General features: G+C 44.4%; 1 protein-coding gene across 1 annotated transcript in view; it reads right to left on the reverse strand.

Moving 5' to 3' along the window:
• NEGR1 (neuronal growth regulator 1) overlaps positions 1–14,513 on the reverse strand; it is a 295,277-nt gene that overhangs the window by 78,001 nt on the left and 202,763 nt on the right.

Consider the following 14,513-nt stretch of genomic DNA (forward strand, 5'->3'; position numbering starts at 1 on the left):
TTATTAAGCATCAGAACGGTTCCTATAACGGCAAATTCCTTTACTCATTTCTGTAGGCACTAGCATTGTGTTTGAGGTTATATGCCATTTTTCAACACAAGGGGAAAAAAAAGAAGTTATACTCTTCTCAGCTTACAATAGTGATGACATCTCCAGGTTCACATTTAACTACAAAAATGCGTTAAAGTACTGAAAGTGGATTTGGAATTAAGAAAAAAAAATAATTCAAAACACAGAAGCAGAACTTCTTTGCAGAAAACTTACCACATACACCTTGGATCCAGTTTGATATATTCTACATACATAACAAAGTAGCTAGGTGAACTCACCAAAACGATATTTCTAAGGACAGAACTCATTACTACTGTATAATAAATGGAAGCATAAGTCAGAGTTAGCACCGAACAGATTGTTTGGGGTTGCAAAGACAGCAGCTGTCACAGCTTGACAGCTTTCTTGTTAGTGAATCAGCTTTACTGACAGTCTTTTTGATTGAAAACCACTGTTCACTGACAGTGTGTTATAGCTGATATACATATGTATCTCATGAAGAATGAGAAAGAGCCATAAAAGGTCTAGAAGCCATTGCTCTATATTAAAAAGAAGTGAAGTTTACATAAAGGGTTTTTGGTTTTTCCCCCCTCCCCCGTAATCTGTGGCAGATGTAAGCTGATAGAAACAGGACAATCTATACCGATAGGTGACAAGTACACATGCATGCAGAGTCAAGTCCAAAGTGGATTTTCTAGCAAAAAGCAATAAGCCACAGAAATACCAACTGCATGCAAACACTCTCAGGGAAAGTTTGTGTAATTGAAAACAGAGTTTAGAAATAAAATTACAGAAATAAAACTCAGTACAACTCTGACAGGGGCTTTCCAGACCTCCTGCTAGCCCAAAGAGTGGCTCTGCTGGAGTAGATATATCCATATTAATTCAAAAGAGAATCTGTTTACTGTAAGTTACGTTTTACTTCTGTCTTGCATGCTCTGTGTCAATGGTTTCAATCAGCAGCTCCACAGGACAGGAGCTGGCTGGGTGGAGGAGGTATTGTATTGAAGGAAATGCATCTCAGGGGTCTCTTTCTCCCCTCTCAGATTTATTTGTAAGATTGTCCATCTAAAGTAATTTCATCCTCCTCAGTTGTGGTATTGCAACAGCTAAAAGCCAATGAACATGATGCTGTGCTGAGGAAGACCAAAGCCAAAAAATGAAAGCCATGTGCAAACACCAGAAACATCCAGGGCTTTGCAGTTTCTCCCTGGCAATCATTTAATATTCTTGTTACAATTGCTCATTTCCAAAGAACGTCACGCATTTCTCAAGAAGAGGCAATAGATGGCAAGCCAACACTCGGATGCAGACCTGGCTTTACATGAGACGTCTGGAATACTGGGATTTCCCCACTTAAATGTTTAATTGGCGCATTGGAAGATAATTCCTGATCTTCTCTTTTTCTTGAGATTCTCTTTTGCCATTACCAATACCAGGTGCAGAAGTGGTGAGCACCTGAATTTTGACACATTTGATATTAAACAGATTTTTGTTCAAGATATGCCGGAGCTAGCAATTTCTGTACTGAAAGGATTCAGTTCACAAATTCAAAAAAATTCACTTCTAAATGCACTATCACGATCTTTGCGTGCAATGTGTGACAGGTATCAAAGCAACTCAAACAACGGGGTCCATCGCGCTGCTGGTGGTCGGGAAGTGGCACCGAGTGCTGCTGCACCCGCGAAACATCAGGGCTTTCATTGCCAATGCTTGTGCTTGCTTTACAACTCTAAGGTCCAAACAAGGTCACAGCAGCCTCAAAATAGTTTGGTTTTATTTGAGAAGAGGCAGAAAATACGTAGACAGCCAGCTTTATGAATTATAATGCCTGAAGAATGATGCTGGCAATTTTTCCTTTCTTCTGTGTCAACAGCGCTGCTTTGTTTTAAACTATAAAAGCAGAAATATTGCTTCTCAAAGCTCCCCTAGCTCAGATCTAGTGCCTACACACACTCGCTAATACCAGCCAAACTGCAGAAGTTATTAAAACCTAATTTAGCAATCTCACTAGGGGACAAACAAGTTGTAACAATATCATTACGGTCTTATCAGGGACTGGATGTTGTACTGAAATGCTGAGCGTAGTCAGGGTAGGAGCCGATGGGGACCATCGCTGCGCAGCGTCACAGCCGTACCCGTGCACTCGCAAGTTATGCTAAAGAGATTTCTTTTGCAGAACAATTTCAAAGCAGCAATGACTGCTGCTGGGGGAAAAAAAAAAAAAAGAAATCAAGGGATGGAGAGCTTTGCAAGACTGGCACACTGTTCAGACTTGGCTTTTCATGACCCCAGCTGGTGTCACCAGCTGCACTCCAAACCCCTTTAGACTACCACCTCAAAGGCACCATGCCTGCAAGAGACAGGGAAGGCTAAGTCATAGACCAACAGCAAGAAGGAATACTACAATTACAAAGAGAAATATTGCTTTACAATGTGTTGACTATTACGAGAACTATTTTAAGTAATTGTTTTTGCTGAAGAGCAATCTGGGCAAGTGAACGCTCCTGGAAGCTGAAGAGCTCTCCATTAATTTTGGCTCTAGTTTGGAGTCTTACACAGCCTGCCGTATACTTCAAATTGCTTCTTGAAATGCATAAGCTCTTTAGAGGTGAGTCATCTCCTATTAAGACTTCAATTTTCCTGAACCATATTTTAGCTGGTATTTAAAGTGGGATCACCTGGAGGCTGAAGAGCTAGCAGTGGTTCAGAGTTGGGAGAAAGCGTTCCCTCCAGCAGGGCTGGCTCCCCAGCAGTGCTTTTCCTCAGCCACTACCACCATTCCCCTGCTTTGCATCCCATCAGGTTTGAGGGGGTTAACATCCCACCTCTGCAGACTACATGGAGCCCCCCATGGACCCTGCAGGGAGCCAGTGCTGCACCCTGGGAACCCAGCCCCAGCGAGAAGAGCTGCAAGAAAAGCAGCTTCACCAGAGATGAATGCACAGAGGTGTCCAGAATCTTACTGTGACCTTATTTTGACTTTCCAATGACAGCACAAGTGGAAAAGTACACAAAAGCTACAGAAGAAAACCCACATTATTTTTTTGTGTCCATTAACTCATGAGCTGGTGCCCACACTTTCAGCAGCAGTGACTGGAAGCCTTTACACTGTCTCTTTGCAACAACTATCAACAATATATTGCTGACAATATTTTTCACCAATATTAGGAGAGCAAGTCATGGGTGCTCCATTATTTGTAACAACACAGTCTCCCAGACATGCATAAACATAATGAACTATTTTTACTTGTATACCATAATTACACAATATGCAGACCTGTAACTACTGGCAGTGTGTAAATATGTGCAAATTTAGTACAGTTATTTTTATTTCAAGGACTTTTTTTTTTCTGGGGATGAGGAACAGAGATTACTTTCAAATGGGTAATCACGGCAGCCCTCAGAATTAACTACTGCAGAAGTGACAAATAATCAGCACCCATAGGCTTCTGAAACAATAACATCGAGATCTGAATAATAGAAACAATCTTTTAATAGCTAGGTCAGACACACCGCTTCCCAAGGGAACAGCGCTTGAGAAAGGATTTGTGCACACATGCGTTAAGAGCTCCCCACCTCCTCAAAGTGGTTCACAGATTGGTGTTGGAGACACTCGTCACACAGTAAAGAAAGAACCTGAGGTGTTTTTTGGTGTCCTAAACTCTCAATTTGCCTTTGCAGCCAAAAGCTGGGCCATTGCAGCAGCAATGCTGGTGTTAGGCTGGAGCATCATCTCCTCCCCCACTGCATCCTTGTCCCGCAGCCTCATATCCCACTGGTCAGCCTGAGACCTTTATGGAGAGAAGAGACAACCCACTTGACAGGCTGCTGTCCTTACGCATCTGCACCACACCACTGGCACACACAGGGTGCAGCCCACTACTCCCCCCCCCAAAAAAAAAAATAAAAAAAATCACTTGGCAAAGCGAAGTAGAGATTTTCTTTAAGATGAAAAATGTCCTCCTTATTAGTTGAAGAAATAGCTTGAGCACTAATACTCCAACTTCTTCAAATACAAGACCTCGTTTCATGTTGCCGAAGCCCTTGATTATGTGCTGTGGCAGCAGAATGCCATCTACATGAAGGAACATTATAATCAGTTTTGACATGTTTCAATATGAGCAATGTTTTTCTCAAATACACAGTAACTGCGCAGCAGTTTGCAGCACCTAATAGTAAACTATTACACCGCAGAAAGAAATCAATGTTAATTTAGGAGCCAAACTGTGCTTGAGTCAGAAACTTGAACTGTATTATTTTAATCTGACTTCTGAAATGTTAATAAAAATACCTGAAGGACATAAAATGACAAACATTATTTTCATAAGACGCTTCTTTCCCCACCAGTGAGGAGAAATATATTTTCTTCAAGTCACCTACATCCCTTCCCCACCACACCAATTGAGGTGGTTTTAAATACACGACCAGTTTTTATTGAACTGGTATAAGTTGTTTTTCAGCAAGTGTTACTATGAGATAGGACATCATATAACTCATACAAATGATCTCAGTGATGAGATTAGCTTGCAAATCAAGTAAATAAGGATTTAGTCCTAATGTTGACCAAACAGAATGAAGAAAGCCCCCAAAATAAGAAAATCCTAATGGATTACATTGTGCATGATCAAAAGCTCCATTTTACAGAGACTTCTTCAAAGATCTTTATCTTATGCAAAATCCACCTCCACAAACCGACAAAATCCTGTTCTTATTTGCACTAGTTTCACCTGAAATAATTTGCTAGCAGCTCCTTGTCCGGATGGCTGGACACAAAGACAAGCTCTGCTATTATTGACTTAAACCATGATCAAAGTTTTCATCTCCGCTGTGCTAGGACCTAATCTCCTGTAGCTAGAGTGGGTGGCTTTGTATTCTCATATATTTGACCCACCGATATAGAAACTAATTACACTGTTATTTCTCTGCTCTCGGCTGCGTATTATGTGCTGCAGGAAAAACGTCCTTCTCCATCGTTCCTCTGAAGGCCTTCCTATGTCTTTTTAATGAAATAGTAGCTCAGATGTAAAAGTTGTAACTACTGAACTAGAATATCCGTACAACACAAAGAATCTGATTTGTTTCCCCCCCCCCCCCCCCCTCAGAATTAAGTTTAATATTTAACAATAAAGGTAAAGGAAAAGAGACAAGAGATGGTCTTGATGGACTAATACATGAACCTCCAAACCTGCATCACTGCTGACCTGCCCGCACATCCTTCAAGAAGTCACTGCACTGTCCCCCACTGGCACATCATGGAGCAGCACTGTTGTCACAGTTCAGAGGGCTAGCACAGCACTAACTTTGATCTTTTGCGACGGTTTTCAGACAAAGAATGTGAAGGGAGGACACCATTGATTACCCACGGCTGTGGCACGTGGGACAAAATGAGAGGGGGCCACTCCTCACAGCCTCCTTCCCAAAGAAACCAGAATAATTGCTGAGAATGGGGCAGGCTGAAGTCATGGTTTGGACCCAGCTTATGTCTGGCCAGGCTCGTCCCTCATGCTTGCAGACTGCCCCACCATGCAGGTCGGTGCTGTGCACCAGCTCTACCCTCACCCCCACGGCCCACACCGAGAAGGCTTGCACAGAGCAGGGGCACGTTCTGGAAAGCTCACACTGCAATAAACTCCACTGATCCATTAACAGAGTCACATATGAGCCGGTAGTCAGATTTCCAGGAGTCCCCAGTGTGACTAAGAAGCCAAAAATCACATTTTTGAGTGGTAACCTGAGAATTTAGGAAAACATGTTTCACAGAAGCCAGTGAAACCACACTCTGGAGTGCTTTTAGCTTTGCAGAGCGTAACTGTGATCCTTCAGAAGGGTATTACGCAGTGCAGCCTTCCAAGGCTCTGCAACGTGTACCGCTCAAAGCCGGCGGTGGGAGCTGCGGCCGCTCAGTACCTGCACGTTGCTCTCCCTCATTACAATATTGGGAAATACTTCTTGATTAAAGAGAGACTGACCTACATGATGCCATTTTAAATGTGTGAAACTCAGCCAGATGGATAATATCAACCACTGCAACACCAAGAGAAGGCCTTTCTGTGCCACGGTCAAATATGAACATATGACTTCATCTCATGTGGGTGCAATTCTGTTTGAAGAGTTGACATTTCTGAATTTACTTGATATAGATGACAATGTAAAGAAAAGCAGTAACCACCTCACAGTTTTGTTCTTTCAGAGAACTGGTTTTAGCTGGTTTAAAAGAAAAAACTTTGTAACTGGATGGAAGCATGCTCACTGAGAGGAAACATTCATGATTAAGTTTCAGGTCCTCTAAGGGTGTGAGATACAGCACCCTTGGCACTGCAGTCATCACTGTAAACCCTGGGTACAACAGACAAGGGTGTTCCTTCTAGGGCTAGCTAACAAACAAACAATGCTTCAATAACAAAGACTCACACAAACACACACAACTGTCCAATACACTCTTCATGTTGGTTTAAAAAAATAATTTATTTTTTTTTTAAAAATTGCACTTGTGGATCAAAACACATCTATGCAGACTCACTGGTTTCTCCAACAAAAAGAGTCCTGGTCTCCTAAAGCCAATGCTGACCATAACTCCCAAGTCCTAAATTTAGTCAGGGATATTAATATAAATCTGCACATCTGTAGCTATTAAAAATTGAAATAATAAGAGCTATTTATTTATGCTTAAACAGAATCCCCCCTCCACCCCTCTCTCATATTAGAAGAAAGTGGAAATTAAAACTGTCAATTGCTCTGAGCAATTTTATACTTGGTACCAAAGCAGAGGAGGACCGAGACCTTTGGAAAATACATAGCCTTGCGTTTTTGTTTAGTAATGCATTCATCTTGATTGAGAGATATTTTCTTCACTGAATCCAAAATAAAAAACCTTGCCAAGGAAATGTTTTTTGTGGGTCAGCAACAGTTCATAGCCGGACACTTTCTGGGGAAATAAAGTCACAATGATGTGTCCAGGTATTGGGAGCCCCAACAAACACTGAAATCCTATAATGCTTTTCCCCGGTAGGTGTAAGGTTACAGATATAATTAGGTTAGAGTGGCTTGTACAGTATGTCTGATTTCAAAGTAAAATCAGAGTATTATGCATAACATTATGCAAAGCGCCATAGCAACAGTAAGGCAGACTTCTAAGAAATGCTAATGAGATAAGCTGTTCTGCAAAAACCCTAACCTGTCCAAGCAAAAAACAAACACTTTACTTAAAATTCATACAAGAAACTCACACATTCCTCCTACAAAAAAAAAACCAAACAAACCCACAGCACAAAATATCTTATCAAACCATCACAGCAGGAGGGGGGCACAAGGGCTGTATAGCAGACACCTTTTGTAACAGGTTCACTGCTCCTTGGAAACCCACACCCACAGGACTGACACCGCTCTGGCTGAAAACCAGTAGCAGGACTTGGATGCTGGAGCCTGGGAGGGCAGGCGGAGTCCAGAGTCCCACTGCTCTGGGCTTGAGCAGGACCAGCATGACCCAGGTGATGCTCCAAGCATGCAGACAGAGTCCGGAGGCAGAGGAAAACTTGATGAAAGAAGAGGGGGAAAAAATTCCACCAAAACCCCAAACAAAAACCCACTTAGATGATTTACTGAAGAACATGAAACACATGCACAAAAAGGAAAGGGTAAAGGAGCCAGAATCATTCCAAACACAGAATTTGATGAATTCAGTGACCACAATTAATTGCTTCAGATTTCAATCTAAGACACAAGGAAAGCGTAATGTGGTGACTAGTTGAATAAACTAATAGAAACCCAATTGGCCTAATAAACTTAAAAAATATATTCAAGAGCTGGATGAAGCAAATGCAGAACTACAATATTATTTCTGAAGTGGGGGCAAGTGCCTAACAGCCTTCACGAATGTCTTTCAGAAAAGGAGTGCACCAGGGAATTACAAGCCAGTGCATTTGTCTCCAATCTCCACCAAACCACTGTTCAAGTGATCAGAGATGTGAAGGAAGCTAAAGGTAACAAAAAGATGAGCCATCGCCAACACGTTTGTTAAGAACGGATTGGATCAGGTCATCAGCTCTGCCCGTAGCAGGGCACGGCAGTGGGTGCCACAGTAACCGCAGCATCTGCCCACAGCGGCCAGGCACAAGCGGCTGGGCTGGGCTGAAAGCTCCCGTCACCGGCACGCTGCTGCCTGGCAGGCTGTGCTCACCGGGGTCACTCCTGGCCCTGCCACTGCTGGGGGGGTCAGAAATACCATTTCCGGAGATAAGAAGTCTGAAATAACCCTGATGAATTGAGTAAGTGGCCTGAAAACTGCATGAAACCCAGCAGGAATGAGTTCAACACTTAGGATTCATCATCTGGATGAATACAGCGAGAAGGCAGCTGTTTGGCGGAGTGACCAGGGCTGCCAGGGGTAAAACCCCTCTGAAGTGTCCTGCTGTCACAGGGAGAGAAGTCACGCAGCCAGATATATGAACAGACATCAAAAGTAATCCTTCCACATCCTTGGCTATCCAACAGCTCAGCTGGCATGTTAGCTCAAGTTTTAAATACCTTACTCGAGAAAGCCCTTCCCTAGCAGACACTGATCTATAGAAAAGAAACATTCAGCCAATCCTGTAGAAAACACGGTCCGAGAATAACGAAGAGATAAGTCTGGGCTGGCAAACATAAGGCGGCAAACACGGGGAGCGCAAGTCTGCTGCCTCCCAAGAGATGGGACGACAAGACTGACCTGTGCTCCGCTCCTCAGAGGACAGGTGAGGAACGGGCTTGTAGTTGTGCATAGCAGGTTCACATCAGGACTGTGAAAAACATCCCGTTAGGGGCTGCGACTGGAGTAGAGTACGTTGCCCATGGAGCTGCCATCACTGGAGACACCTTAGGGAGGGACTGGGCGAACATCGATCGGCAACACCGATCCGGGGGCTCCACTTCCAAGGTTAATACAGTACCTATCATATTGGTCTGTTCGCTTCCATTTTCCTTTTTCAATATTTTCAAGATCTAATTGAAAACAGCTCTACAAAGGGATGCTGTTGCAAGCAGACATGGCTCAGTACATAAAGGTAACTCAAAATATGTTAGATTCCTTGTATTTGCTGTCTAGAAATTTGGCAGGTGAGCCTCCTTTTCTTAGACTGTGGCACACCGGAGGCAGGCCAACTGCTGCAGGCTGAGCCCAGGCTGCACTAGACAGCCTTTCCTTCAAAGCCACATGCCAGAAAAACTGCTTGGGAGTCCTGGCTCGGAAGCGAGGACCTGGCCTCCCTGCTGTGCTGCAGGAAGACCCCAAGACAGCCAATGCCACCGCCCCAGCAGGAACAGACCCCACCAGTGTTTCCCAGTGCCAGCTGGGCTTCCTCAGCACAGGAACTGTAATTTTCACCTCCCTGGTAGGCACCGATGAACCTGGCCTTCAATTTGCAGCATGATGGGGTTCACAAAGACTGAAATCAAATTATTGTCTTTTTAATTTCAACTGCATGTTTTTTTTCCTCTCCAAAGCCAAAGAATCTTAATTCAGTAACACCTGCAAATCCAGTTTTAACAGACCTGGGCGAGATACACTTATAGAAAACCAGACCCTTGGTGTATAGCGTCTGAAAAAAGGAATACTGCAGTACAGCTCCACTTTAAAAGTCTACATTTGCTATTTAATTTGGTAGCTGACAATTTTTCATAAATTAAAATAAATGCCAGTTTCATGAGGCACACATCCCATACTTCATCATCACAGCATGGCCTCAGCACTTCTGGAGATTCTCACATTTAGCAGCTGCCTTTAATATATATACAGATACATGTGTGTGTGGCACTAATAAACCAGAAGAGAGTCAGCAAAGCTACAGTACCACATGGGTAGTTTCAGAGCAGCCTTCAGATGAGATATTAAAGTCTTGCTAATCCAGACACTAGCTCGTTCAAAGTGGGGTTCAATGTTGTCATCTATAAATCAGTATTTGCTTTATAAAATGTAATAGAAAATGCTAATAAGATTTACTTGTGAAATGAAATTGGATTATATCTTATCTATTTTACCTTGATTTGGTATAGTATTCCTTCTTCATAAATCAGCAGCTTCAATTTTTTTTCCATCCCCACCCCCCTCCCGCCCATCCCCTCTCAGAACTCAGGCAGACAAATGCACCACAGTCTTTCAGGCCACCATTTTTAAAGGGGAAATTATGGTGGACAGACATAAATTAAGTAGAAAACGTAGATTATACAACATGAAGCACTAAAGACACACCACACCCCCCCCCTCTCCGTAAAGTCATTAGAGTTATAATATATGCCGCAAGGCAGATAGCAAGCTGGTTGTTTATGTATGGTTGAAAGTTGCCCAGCCAAGAAACTTGAAATCCAGAAAGTAATTTAAACCCGGTAATTTTCTTGTACATGCTTGGATGACTGAACAACCGCTATATGCGATGAATATCCATATTCAAAATTATGCTTATATCCACTGTAACCGCTCAGGGCTCATTGATACATTCTATTAACTGGGCACAATAAAACCTTGATTTATTCTACAGTTATCAGGTCTGCAGTAAAGAACATTCCTTTTCATAACAGTGAAACAGTATTAAAAAATTGTCAGAAGCAGCAGTTAAGTGATCATATTCATGCAAATGTAGTGCTGCACCGTCATCGTTCTGTGTGCTGGAGACTGCGTGTCAGGACGCTGCTGTACGAGACATGGTGGAGGAACACTGTGATGAAACGGGGACTGCTGGGGCTCTGGGATGAAGCGATGCTGCCCATGCCCCAGCAGACTGTAAGGGTGCAAGAGCAGGAGCTGAAGTATAAGCCACGCACGGTACTTCCAAGAGTATTGTCTATTGTGAGCACTGCAGGTGGGAGAGGAGACAGGCGTTTTGGGAAATTACAGGATCCCTGGAAGGCTACGGGAGGGTTCAGTGTCAGACACTGCTTCAGTGATGTGCCCTGAGGAACTGAGTGGGACTGGACTCGGGGTGGAGGCACCTGGCAGATGGGCACAGCACCCCTGCACGGAGCAGTCACACACCACCAGCGGGGTGCGGCAGGAGCAGCAGCGGCTGTGGAGCTGGTGCTGAGCCCATGCAGCGGGGTGCTTAAAATTAGTAAGTTCGCAAAACTGGAGAAAAATCATGGATTCGTTTAAGTTGGAAAAGACCTTTAGGATCATCAAGTCCATTAACTCAGCACTGCCAAGTCCACTGCTAAACCATGTACCCAGGGCCAAATAAAGGAATGGGATTTGTTTGGTGTTTTTTTGGTTTTGTCGTTTTTTTGGTTTTGTCGTTTTTTTGTGTGTGTGTTTTGTTTTTTTTTTAAATGGGGTGTAAGGAGAAAGCCTTGCTCTTTGTTAGACAAATAAACTGGTATCTTAAAAGAAGAAACAGGACTGAAGGATATTTGACAGAGGAAACTGCCCAACCCAGGGTAACAAAAGGACCTGAAGGTTTCCTCTCTTATGTTTCTTTCATTATGATCTTTCCAGATTTAAACTTGGAAATAAATGTGATACAAATTTCTTGTAAATAGTAACTAGCAGAGAAACCACAGCTCTCCTAAATGGAATATTTAGCCTGTACTGATGAAAAGCTGTCCTGCCAGGCCAGCTCAACAGGCATAATTCTGCTGGTTTGATGGGACAGCACCCCTTTCTGAGCAGGGCTGCCAATGCTGCGGTGCTGGGATGCAAAACTCAGCCCAACAGCATTGGCCACCGCAGCACATCCCACCCACAGGGCCGATTATGGCAGGGCAAGCTCCCCCAGCATCGCCCAGCTCCCATGCAACCCTCTCCTGAACACAAGAAGCCATTTTTCCGGCTGGCCAGAATGGATCAGCAGCAGCAGCAGGGAGCAGATGTGCCGAGTGCTTCTGCATTGTGCTTAACTGCCTAGGGGACAAATCCAAACAGAAGCGCATTAGCAATTAGCTGACTACAACAAATTGTTCATGTATACAAACTGTTTCATACTGTATCCAGACCGTACTTTTACATTGCTTCAATTTTATTTGCCCCCTCCTCCATTTTCTTCTGTAGTTTTAAGAAATACTGAAACAAACTCTCTGCATATCTCCAGGGCAGCCTGACTCCGACATAATCCCCTGTGCAGCCACACTGTGGCCAAGGACGCTTCCAGCTTAGCCCAGGTAGCTGAGTTGGGACAGAGGTCAGCTTGGGCACTTTATTCAAGTATTTATGGAGCTTGTTGGTTGATTTAGCAGCCTGTAACATGTTTCTCACTGCAGACAGAGGTACCCTTACACTGCGTGGCGCAGTCAAACCTGAGTGCCCTTGCTTGCGCCATGCAAAGAGCAGTAGGACCTGGGCCCATGCATCCTTCAACACAGACACACTGTTTCTCCCCTTTCTCCCTTGGCTTGCTGTTCAGGGAGTGCAAATCCCACCCCACCCACAACTCAGCCACTGCCGCTGGCCACACGGGAGTTGCTAGTCCCACTCCCAGCTGCCGCAGCCAGAGCTTTGCTTGCCACGCAGACCCATGGTGGTAGCTGGTGCACGGGCCAAGGGCTGCAGCAGGAATAAGCCACCACTGCTCAGCTTTACCTTCCCAGCACCATCAGAGTCAGTCTTCCCCACCCACAAAGACATCTGACAGACTCAAAACTCATGTTAAGGATGCGATGAATTGAGGTCAGAAATCGTTCCAGCTTTGACATGACCCAGGGTGCAGGGCACACGGCAACAAGCCTATCAACTGCACATTGCATTTAAGCTGAAGTTTCAGCTCTGGCCAGTTAAGTTGATGCTTTTATCCAAACTAGGACTCATGTGCATGTAGATCCTGGCTCAGAAGGCAAGAGAGATTCCAAGGGTTTACCACATCCACTGTGCTCTTTTTTTACTTAAAAAATAAAACAAACCACACCAAAGCAACCACTAAGCAGGCTTACAAATTTTGCCCTTTCTATGAGCACTCAGAAAGCTCCCAAGGCAGCTAGTCTGACCCTTATTAAAATCCCCACGATACAAAATAATACAGACGCAGTAATGGTTTTGCTAGAATTAGACTGAGCTCACCGTTCCTACTGCAAGTTATTTATCTAACACCACAAACCATTCTGAGTACAGCTTGTGTGAGAGGTGTCACCACAAAACACCCAGGGCACGCCTATGCAAATATCTGCACAACTTCTCTTATTGACAATCTTCCATTAACAACATACTGTGCAAAAGATAATGATCATTTGTTCCATAGGACACCATTCGTTGTGCTTTTTCCTCCCACACATCCCTGGTTTTTAGAGCACTGCCTGCTTTTGGGAACTCTGCAAAGCTGATGTAGGTGGAAACATGTTGATGAGGGCAGAGCAGCAGTGAGAATGGTGATGGACTCCGCATGAGCCTGCTCGAACTGCTCTGCAGTTCAGGTGTTTGTCCTTGTGACTTGTAAAGTGACAACTGATGGTCACAGCACGTTACACCAGAGCCTCAGGACCTGCAGCCAGTGCCACCAGCCTGCGTGACCAAGCAGGACGGAAAGCTGCCAGCGAGACCCCGCATATGATCGAGCTATTCTATAAGTATTAGTGCTTTGATCCACCAAGTTCCAGGACAGCATGAACTACAAGTACCCTGGTGTCATGTAAATGAAGATAGTCTGGTCAGCTTTTGTTCGTGGGAACATCCCATAAGCACCCAGTTAGCACAGCTAGCCCCATCAGTAGCCCCCCGGCAGCAAACCACCTTCCCTGCTCCACCCTCCAGCTCCACAGAGGCCGGGACAAGAGGCTTTGCTACCCCCAGCATGTCCATAAGGACAGGATCTGTGGAGGGGACACAAAGCTCACACCTCAAAAATCTGATGCCGGTAAAGATGCTGCAGCAATTGTCAGGCAAGGAACCGTTACAAATTACAAACTGGGTAACCGCAGTTAACCTAAGAAAATTCTTTGTTAGAATGAAAGATACAAGTTATTCCCATTTTCTCCCCATATTTTTTTTTTTTTTTTAACATTGGAGGGAAAATGAATGCCGTTCTGAATGTTTCATGTCATACCAAGTGCTAAACCAAATTCAGTCCCAGGCTGAAAACACCGCCTCAGTGTGCAATCCCAGGCGGCTGGACCCGACGGGCAATGGGCTACCTCAGCCGCTCCCGGCATTGCCCAGCGCCTGCTGGGAGCCCCGCGGCAGAGCCACGTGCCAGCACAGCCCTTCTGCCTTTGCAGCGGGGCAACTGCATGAAACAACTTGCTGCCTCTACTGGGAACATTTCACATCTCCATGGAGATTGATTACCCCCAGTCACCCAAACAGAATTTCTGGAAGTTTCTCAGTTCCTCATATTACTGCACAACTGTGACAAATTAAATCAGAAACACTTCAGCCCAACAACCACAGCAGTCCTCAGAAGTTACTCAGATAATTACTCAAAAAATTACTCCAAAGCCTCAGTCCCAGCACCACAGCTCAGTGAGGCACCTGCTATAAAGCTCGTGCCAGCAGGCCAGCGCTACTGTCCCCC

Source organism: Falco peregrinus, chromosome 10 (assembly GCF_023634155.1).
Source record: "Falco peregrinus isolate bFalPer1 chromosome 10, bFalPer1.pri, whole genome shotgun sequence".
Classification (NCBI taxonomy): Eukaryota; Metazoa; Chordata; class Aves; order Falconiformes; family Falconidae; genus Falco; species Falco peregrinus.